At 35.4% G+C, this 10,135-nt stretch overlaps 1 pseudogene; it reads left to right on the top strand.

Moving 5' to 3' along the window:
- Nucleotides 1-1,933, top strand: part of LOC103086942 (bifunctional 3'-phosphoadenosine 5'-phosphosulfate synthase 1-like) — a 9,822-nt pseudogene extending 7,889 nt beyond the window's left edge.
- The last annotated feature ends 8,202 nt before the right edge of the window (nucleotides 1,934-10,135 follow it).

Raw genomic sequence — 10,135 nt, 5'->3', positions numbered from 1 at the left:
CAGCAGGAACAAGAGGTCAGGTGGTAGAGACCAGAGGTGGCTTTTTTGCTTGCACAGTTTGGCTAACAGGCTTATCTGGAACAGGGAAAACCACGGTGAGCATGGCTTTGGGGAAATACTTGGTTTGCCAGGTTATCCGTGCTGTACTTTGGTTGGTGACAGTGTTCATCAGGGTCTCAATCAAAACCTTGGCTTTAGTATTGAAGAGAGACAAGAATGTTCGTTGAGTTGCAGAAGTTGCTAAGCTGTTTACAGGTGCTGGCTTAGTGTGCATTACAAGTTTTATATCGCCTTATACTCAAGATCACAATAACACAAGGCAAATTCTGAAGGGTACAAGTTTGCCTTTTTTTTTTTCTTTTTCCGGCACGCGGGCCTCTCACTGTCGCGGTCCCCGCCCCCGCTGCGGAGCACAGGCTCCAGACGCGCAGGCCCAGCGGCCATGGCCCACGGGCCCAGCAGCTCCGAGGCATGCGGGATCCTCCCGGACCGGGACACGAACCTGTGTCCCTTGCATCGGCAGGGGGACTCTCAACCACTGTGCCACCAGGGAAGCCCACGTTTGCCTTTTTTTTGAAGTATTTGTAAAATGCACCTCTGCATGTTTGTGAACAGAGGTTATCAAAGGACTCTAATAGAAAGCATGGGCTAGAGAAATTAAATGTTTCACTGGCTTTGGTTCTGAGTATAAAAAACTAAAAGCCCCTGAACTGATGCTGAAAACAGACTCCTGTGACATAAATGGCTGTGTGCAGTAAGAGTTATGGAACTTCTTTGGGAATGGGATATTGTACCTGTGGCATCTTGTGTGTGCCAGAAAATAAACTTCATTTGGCCAAAACAGATGGAGAAACATTATCAGCATTAAAAATTAATAAAGTGGTTGTGCAGTGTGTGCAGGTTTTGGCAAAAGATTGGTGCATCTCACTGAATGGCTTTATGAGAAATGGGGAGTACTTGCTCTGCCTTCATTTTGATTATCTTCTGGCTGGGGACGTCATTAATTTGTCAGTGCCTATATTTCTGACAGCTACTCAAGAAGATAAATGCTGGACATCTGGACAGCTTTTGCTCTGAGGTAGGAGGGTCACTGTGTATCTCTTCTTCTTCACAATCCAGAGCTTTTATTTAACACAGGAAGGAGAAACACTGTGCTAGACAGTGAGGAACAACATTCAGGACGTCCCCTACATCAAGATTTGTTTTGGAATAAGGCGATTGGCTGACTGAAGGAGATCTTCAAGTCTTTGACCAAATTTATTAGAATGATGATCTTGATCAGTATTGTTTCACTCCTACTGAGCTAAAGCAGATGTTTAAAGATATGAAGGCTGATGCTGCCTTTGAATTTAATTATGAAACTCAGTCCACGATGGACATGCTCCATTAATACAGGATACTCAAAAGCAACTTCTAGAAAGGGGCTTATAGGTGCCCTGTCTTTCTCCTTCACCCTCTTGGTGGCTGGACAAAAAATAATAATGTTCCTTTGAAGTGGCACATGAAGCAACAGGCTGTAGTGCTAGAGGAAGAAGTCCTGAATCCTGAAACAATAGTGGTGGCCATCTTTCCATATCCCATCATGGACCAACTGAGGTCCAGTAGCATTGCAGAACACTGATGGTCTCAGGAATCAACTTTTATATTGTTGGGTGAGACTCTGCTGGCATGTCTCATCCAGAAAACAGGGAAGGGTCTTTATGAGCCAACTCATAACAGCAAAGAGATAACAATGGCCCTTGGCTTAATCACCTTGGAAATAGTTTCCCTTCAAGTTACAGTTTACAACAAGAAAAAGAAGCGTGTAGACTACCATGACTCTGAACACCAAGAAGACTTTGAACTTATTTCAGGAACACAAATGTGCAGACTTGCCCAAGAAGGCCAGAAACATCCTGAAGTGTCAGGACTCCCAAGGCCTGGACTGTGCTGATAATACTGCAGATGCTTGGAGAAACCTTAAGCTCTTAACCCAGTCACTCTATCTTTGACACTTCACTAAGTAACAGAAGGGACCAATAGTTACTGTTGGCATTTCTTTGTAGTGGTGTCTGTCTGGACACCCTTTCTAAAAAACAGACCTTTTTCCTTAATTAGCATCAGTTTTGGTCTGCCCTATGAGTTTTGTTTTGAGCTTGTGTGGTACACTGCTAAGTTTAATATATCTTTTCCAGTTACTATGGTTAATATACCTTTAATACAATTTGAAAATCTTGTCTTTTTATTTTATATTTATGCTTCTGTCTCATGACTTTTTCAAGCTGTGATATTAGTTGTAATCAATAATATACATATTGAATCTTACTTTTTATCTCTGAAAAAAAATCCACTAGAAAATAAATTTGGCTAGACCTTATTTGGGAAATTTTACAAGACATCTATAGCAATTAGATTTTTGTTTCAGCATTGAAAATATAAGTTACTTTCTTTATTCCTTCCTTCCAATCAGCTGTGGATCTTTCAGCTTTTATAATCTTAAGTATTCTTATGATCTGCGTAAACTCTGAGCAAACTTTCTTTATTCAGTAAAATTAAACATTTTGGTTTCTTTTTGTTAAAAAGTGAAGCAAACCAAAGATGAATATCCCCTATGAATATAGATGCAAAAGTTCTCAACAAAATGCTAGCAAACTAAATACAGCAATAAACAAAAAGAGGTGACAGTGACCAAGTAGAATTTATCCTAGGAATGCAGAGTTAGTTTAACATCAAAATTAATTAATGTAATACATCACATTAATATTATAAAGGAGAAAAATCCTACAACCATCTTAATAGATACCAAAAAACTATTAAAGAAAATATAACATCCTTTCATGATAAAAATGTTCAACTATGAGATCTTCCTCAACTTGACAAAGCATTAATGATGTTATCCACAGATACCATCATATTTAACGATGAAAGACTGAACACTTCCCTCTTAAGATCAAGAACAAGATAAGGATATTTGTTCATGCCTCTCCTATTTAACATTGTATTGAAGATTCTAGCCAAGGAAATTAGGCAAGAAAAAGTAGTAAAAAGCATACAGATTGGAAAGGAAGAAGTAAAGCTATCTCTATTTGCAGATGAGATCATCTTGTATATAGAAAACTTAAGGAACTCATGCATACACACACACACACACACACACACACACACATACATGCACACACTTACTAGAACTAATAAGCAAGTTTAAGGTTACAGAATATTAAATCAATATACAAAAATCAATTGCATTTCTATACACTAACAAGGAATAATTTTCAAATGAAATCAGGAAAGCAATTCTCTTTACAATAGCATCAAAAAATAAATTATTAGGTATATATTCTTTAAAAGTACAAGATTTGCACACTGAAACTACAAAGCATTGTTGAAAGAAATTTTAAAAGATCTAAATAAATGGAAAGATACTTTATGTCCATCAATCAGAAGATTTAATATCAAGCTGTCAATAATCCCCAAATTGATCTACAGATTCAATGTAATCCTTATTAAAATCCCATCTGGCTTGTATACAGAAATTGATGAACTGATCCTAAAATTTAAACGAAAGTCAAAGGTCCTAGAATAGACCACACAATCTTAAAAAAAAAAAAAAATGAAGTTGGAAGACTCACATTTTCTGATTTCAAAATTTACTAGGAAGCTATAGTAATCAAGACAAGGCAGTGTGGTACTAACAAAAGAATAGATCAATAGACTAATGTCACAAATATGAGAATCCAGAAATAAATCCTTATATTTATAGTCAATCGATATTTGACAAGTGTGCCAAGGCAACTAAGTGGGGAAAGAACAGCCTTTTCAACAAATTGTCCTGGCAGTACTGGATACCTACACACAGAAGAACAAAGTTGGTCCTTCAGTTCATAAAATAGAAAAAAATTAACTCAAAATAGATTATAGACCTAAATGTAAGAGTTAAAACTATAAAACTCTTAGAAGAAAACATAGGAGTATGTCTTTGTGACCTTGGGTGAGGCAATTGTTCCTTAGATATGAGACCAAAAGCACAAGCAACAAAAGAAAAAATAAATTAATTATGTACATTGAAATTTAAAACTTTATTCTTTCAATGATACCATCAAGAAAGTGAAAAGATAGCACACAAAATGAGAGAAAATATTTGCATATCATATATAAAAGAGATTTGTATCCAGAAAATATGCAGAACTCTTATGATTCAAAAATAAAACGAACAACCCAATTAAGAAATGAGCAAGGAATCTGAATATTTCTCCAAGCAAGACATGCGAATGACCAATAAGCACATCAAAAGATGCTTGACATTATTAGTCATTAGGGAAATGCAAATCAAAACTACAATGAGAAATACCCACTAGGATGGCTATACTCAAAAAGACAGATAATAACACATGTTGAGGAAGATGTAAAGAAATTAGAGGCTTCATACATTGATGGTAGTAATGTCTAGCCACTCTGGAAAACAGCTTTGCAGTTTCTCAAAATGTTAAATATAGAGTTATCAATATGACCCAGTAATTCCACTTCTAGGAGTAAACCTAAGGGGAATAAAAACATTTATCCACACAAAAACTTGTACATGAATGCTTATAGCAGCATTATTCATAATGGCCAAAAGATAGAAAAAATCCAAATGTCTATTAACCAATGAATGGATAAACAAAATGTGGCACATCCATAAAATTCAATATTCTTTGGCCATAAAAAGGAATGAAGTATTGGCGCATGCTACAACATGGATGAACCTTGAAAACATTGCTAAGTGAAAGAAGCCAATTACAAAAGAGCACATGTTACAATACCTAGTTTCACCTGCATGGAAGATTTGGATTAGACAAATCTATAGAGACAGAAAGTAGATAAATGTTTACCTAAGACTGGGGGTAAGGGAGTAAGGAAATCATAGGAGCAAATAGGGAGTGACTGCTAGTGAGTATGGGGTTTCTTTTAGGGGGGATTAAAATGTTCTAAGAATTACATTTTGGTGATTGATACAACCCTGTTAATATACTAAGGATATCAAATTTTACACGTTAAATGGGTTAATTTGATGGTATTTGAATCATATCAATAAAGCCATTAAATATTGTGTACAAAATTCAAGGGAACTCAGTGACTAGCTAGGAGTTTGTGGATGTCAGGAAAAAATATAATAAAACAAATAAGAGGGCTTCCCTGGTGGTGCAGTGGTTGAGAGTCTGCTTGCCGATGCAAGGGACACGGGTTCGTGCCCCGGTCCGGGAAGATCCCACATGCCGCGGCGTGGCTGGGCCCGGGAGCCATGGCCACTGAGCCTGCGCGTCCAGAGCCTGTGCTCCGCAATGGGAGAGGCCACAACAGTGAGAGGCCTGCATACCACAAAAAAAAAAAAAACAAAAAAACAAGAATTAAGTGAGGGAAGCAGCAGTGTAAATATTTTGAGAAGCAACAGAGTTTGGCATAGTTTAAGAATGACCAGATCAGAATCCCTTAGGCCATGGAAAGAAGATATAGTAGTATTCTAAATAATAGAAATCTATTATAAGGCTTTAAAATTATCACTGGCTACAATGTGGGAAATGGATTGAAGGATAGAAAGAGCAGAAATTAGAATAGAAAGGAATCAATTGCAATAGACAAGTCTCAAGATGATGAGGGTTGGACTGGAGTAAGGCAGTAGTGACATAGAAATGAATTAATTTGACAATTATTCTGGAGGCAGAAAGCATAAGGCTTGGTAACGTACTGAATGTTGTTTGCTTGAAGATAAGGAAAAGGTGAGAAACATGAGTTTTTTGGTTAGTGTAACAAAATGGATCGTTGATTCAACAGCAAGAAAGAGAACACTGGAGAAGACGCAGTTTGTAGAGGAGGGTTTGGAGAAAGATGATCATGGTATACAAGTAAATCTATTGAATTTAAGTACTAAAGTTGAAGTAGACATGTCCAGAGACATGAGATGAATTTGTGCTCAAGAGAGAGACAGAGAGAGACAGACAGAAACTGGACGTCCTGAAAAAGTTTTATTTTTTTCCCTGGTAGTTTTGTTCCATTTCCCCAGATCTGTCCAATAATTCAAATTCTCCACTTGTATCTTTTTGTTCCTTGAAACCAAAGAATCTTTGAATAAGAATCAAGATATTTGTCTGTTTTCAGTCTCTCAGAGTCAAAATATCCATGTAGTATTTGTAATAGAAATGTTTCAATAACAAGTGACAAAAAATAAAATAAAAATCTCTAAACTCAAAATGACTTAAACAACAAAGAGGATTATTGACTTAAGTAACTGAAAAGTCAGAATATGAGGCTTGATCTGACACCTCAAATGAAATCTCCAAGGATCTTCTTTCTCATATCCTCTCTGTGGTTTTCTGATGGCTGTATCCCCGGGCCGCCCTGGTAGCCCTCTGGGAGTTCCAGGTTCTTCTCACAGTTTCAGCAGAATGTTTGCAGCAGTTCTAGATGTCATATCTTCATACTCAGGGAAGTGAGAGTCTCTTACACTAGCTGTTGTACATCCGTTCCTTTCACTGGCCTGAACATCCGTGTCCTTCCCTAATCCAACCACTGTGACAAGATTACAATGCTGATCTTCCTTAATTTGTGATGGGATTACATCCCATCCATCATAATTTAAAAATGTCAAAGTTGAAATGCATTTAATACATCTAACCTAGGAAACATCATAGCTTAGCTTAGCCTATCTTAAACATGGTCAGAAAACGTATGTAAAAATTAATAAACAGAAACTTCAATTAAATAGAGTTGGGAGACCAGAAAGGGGAGCTTTCATGCCTTGAGGCCCTACCCAGGTACAAAAGGAAGAAGAAAGACTTCTCTTATTTCCTGGAAAGGACTCAGCCAATAAACAGCCAAGGACTCTGTTTACTATAGCCCTCCCAACTTCCTTTCCTCCTCTATAGAAGTGTTCTCCCTCCCTTGTGGGCGGAGACGTGAGGGAGGGGAGCAAGTGGTGCTTGCAAGTGGTTTGCCATCTTTGCAGACTCCAAATTGCAATTCTCTGCTTATCTGAACCCATCTTTGCTGGAGAGATATATGAAAGTCTATCTATTTCAGGTCAACACTTACATTAGCCTACAGTGGGCAAAATCACCTACCTCAAAGCCTATTTTATAATAAAATAATGAGCATCTCATGTAATGTATTGAATATTGTACTGAGAGTGAAAAAGAGAATGGTTGTATGAGTACAGAATGGTAGTAAGTATATCGGTTTTTTACCCTCAATACTTCCCAGCAACATGAGGAAGTGTTGTACCACATATGACTGGCCTGGGAAAAGATCAAAATTCACAATTTGAAGTATGGTTTCTACCAAATGTGTATAACTTTTGCACCATTGTAAAGCCAAAAAAATCTTAAGTCAAACCATTGTAAGTCGAGGACCATCTGTACTCTGATTTTAGACAACAAAGAGTCACCCCTGAAGCAGGACGTGCGTTCAATTTCACCAAAACTGCATGGCTAGAAAAAAGGAGGGAGCAGATTTCCTCCCCAAATATAAAGATTCTCTTGGTTAAAAACAAAAACAAAAATGGGGAGAATAGATTCAAGGAAGGTAACAAAACATATCCTTCAAAATGGTTCCAGGCACTATTCTATACTATGGTATCAAAATCATCCTATGTAGACCAGAAATCTTAAAAATTACTTTTCACCTGTAAATCAACAACAGCAAAAATTAACAATAGAATAAAGCCTTCCAAGGGATAAAAAAGTGGTATTTTATTTCCCTATACTTCACGATGGAGCAAAGTCATGAAACTGTGGTGGTGAAGGTTGCGAGGGAAAGTCAGTGCACTGAATATATTGTCTATTCCCATCTTTCATTCACATTCTTTGCAGACATTAGTAAGGGTCACCAGAAGCACCCATGCTAATCAAAGAACAAAAACTGTGGTGTTGTATGCTACAGCCTCTATTCCTGGATGAATAAATAACACTGAAAGTTGCTTGTCTTTCTTTATGTAGCTGATATACTACAGGTATTTTAAGGAAATAGTGTTCCTAAGACAGCCACATAAAAACGTTAGTGGAAATATGATGATCCATCACATTAGTCTATGAAAAGATATATAGATTTTGCATTTTTAAATTACCAAAATATTCTTAGTAGAATAAAACTATCCCCAAATAAATACATTAATGAAATTGTTTTGTTGCTTAAAATAAAAGGAAAAAGGAATACAATTATGACTTCCACTCTCATCTTGGTTTTGTCACTTCAAACGTACAAAGTATTTATAGCTGCCTCTTGTTTGCAAATGAACAGAAAATCCTGTGTTTGTAAAACTACAGACTATATAAAAATAGATTTTACTTTTAAATCGTATTGTAGTTAAGTTTGTCATTAACAATTACATAAAAAATATACAATCATCATGTTTCCATTGGCAAAAATATGATATGAAAAACATTACCTGCCAATCTTCAAATCTGTCTTTATATGTGAGGTACTAAATCAAAGAGGATTAAGAGTAATGCAAATCAATATAAATATTCTATAGTACTCTGCTCTACATCTAGAATGACATAAAAATATTTGAGCTTATTGCTCATAGGATTTACTCAATGAATTTTATTTTTTAAAATAAGCTCACTTAAAACACAAATTTTGTTGTTCTTTTAAAAGTTAAAACTAAATGCTACAACCTTTTCCCCCCTATTTGTTGAATACATATTTCAAACTCATTTTTGAGTAAGGAGTTTAGAGGAAAAAAGATAACACCTGAGGTTTAAAGAATTCCACTTATTTAAACTCTGTTTTAAAATTACTTGAGCTATGAAATGTTATTGATTCATTGAACAATAGTATTCCATTCAAGGGATGAATAAGTGTGATCAACCAAGGCTCTGTATACATAACATAGAAAAAACAGTTCAGATATTATATTAGTAAAAATTATTAGGCAATCCTAATGTTTGAGCTCATAATACCAAGTAAACAAATAATTGACTAAAATTTATTCCTTTCCCTATTCTGAAATTATAAAGATAGTCTCTTACAATTCCTCCAAAACATTTTACACTATTGCTGCCACATTCAGATCTATAATCCACACAGAATTATTTATAGTCTTTGGTTAGAGACAGGGATTCTCATTTTTTTTCTCTGTATTGATAATCGAAGTTTTAAATACTATTTAATCAATAGCCTACCTTCTCCACTGGTAGGCAATGTTGCCTCTGTCATATATAAGGTTTCCATTCATGTACTGATCTATTTCAAGTCTCTGTTCAGTTCCATCGGTCTAGTTTTCTTTCCTGGAGAAATGCACACTGCCTTTATTGTTTATAGCTTTATATTATTTACAGTTTATAATAAGTATTTGTATATGGAAGGAGGTCTCTTTATATTGTACTTCTTCCAAATTATTGTGGCTATTTTAGTCTTTTGGCCTTCAATATATATTTTATAATCATTTTGTCAAGTTCTAAGTAGGTTAAAAAAAAAAAAGCCAAGATTTTGATTGGAATTTTGTCTTACTTCACTGCCTCAGATATCCAGTTTTGATGAGGGGGGGAGGCTGAGGCTTAAATATTATATTCATTTTCTTTGATCGTTGAGGACTAGTCAGGTTTTTACTTTCTTCTGAATCACTATTGGCTAGATATTTCTAGAAATTGAACATTTTGTCTTAAGTTTTCAAATTTAATGACTTGTTTATAATATCTTCTTTTAAAAAATATTTTTCTGTTTATGGGGTTATGACTTTTTTCACTGCTAATATTCTTCTTTGATGGATTCTCTCTCTCGCTCTCTCTCTCTTTTTTTTCCTTGCTCAGTCTTGCCAGGGGGTGTCTATTTTATTAGACTTTTCAAAAAGTGAGTGTTTGGCTCTGTGGATCCTCTCTATTTAATTTTTTTCTATTTAATTAATTTCTCCTCTTGTTATTATTTCATTCTTCCAATTTACTTTGGTTTTATTCTGTTGTTCTTTTTCTAACTGCTTTAAGTTGAAAACTAAGGTTATCAATTTTCAAACTTAATAATATAAGAGTTAAAATTATTTTAAGTAATGCTTTACCTACACCTCTTAAATTTTAGATGAATTGTTTTCATCAATTTTCAGTCCTAAATATTTTCTAATGTCCATCATTATTCCTGTTTAGAACCAAAGATTATTTGCAAGTGTCTTTTTTTTTTTTTTTTTTTTTTT

Source organism: Lipotes vexillifer, unplaced genomic scaffold, assembly GCF_000442215.2.
Source record: "Lipotes vexillifer unplaced genomic scaffold, Lipotes_vexillifer_v1.1 scaffold826, whole genome shotgun sequence".
Taxonomy (NCBI): domain Eukaryota; kingdom Metazoa; phylum Chordata; class Mammalia; order Artiodactyla; family Lipotidae; genus Lipotes; species Lipotes vexillifer.
Note: the sequence above shows the minus strand (reverse complement) of the source record. Positions and strands in the feature narration are given on the sequence as shown.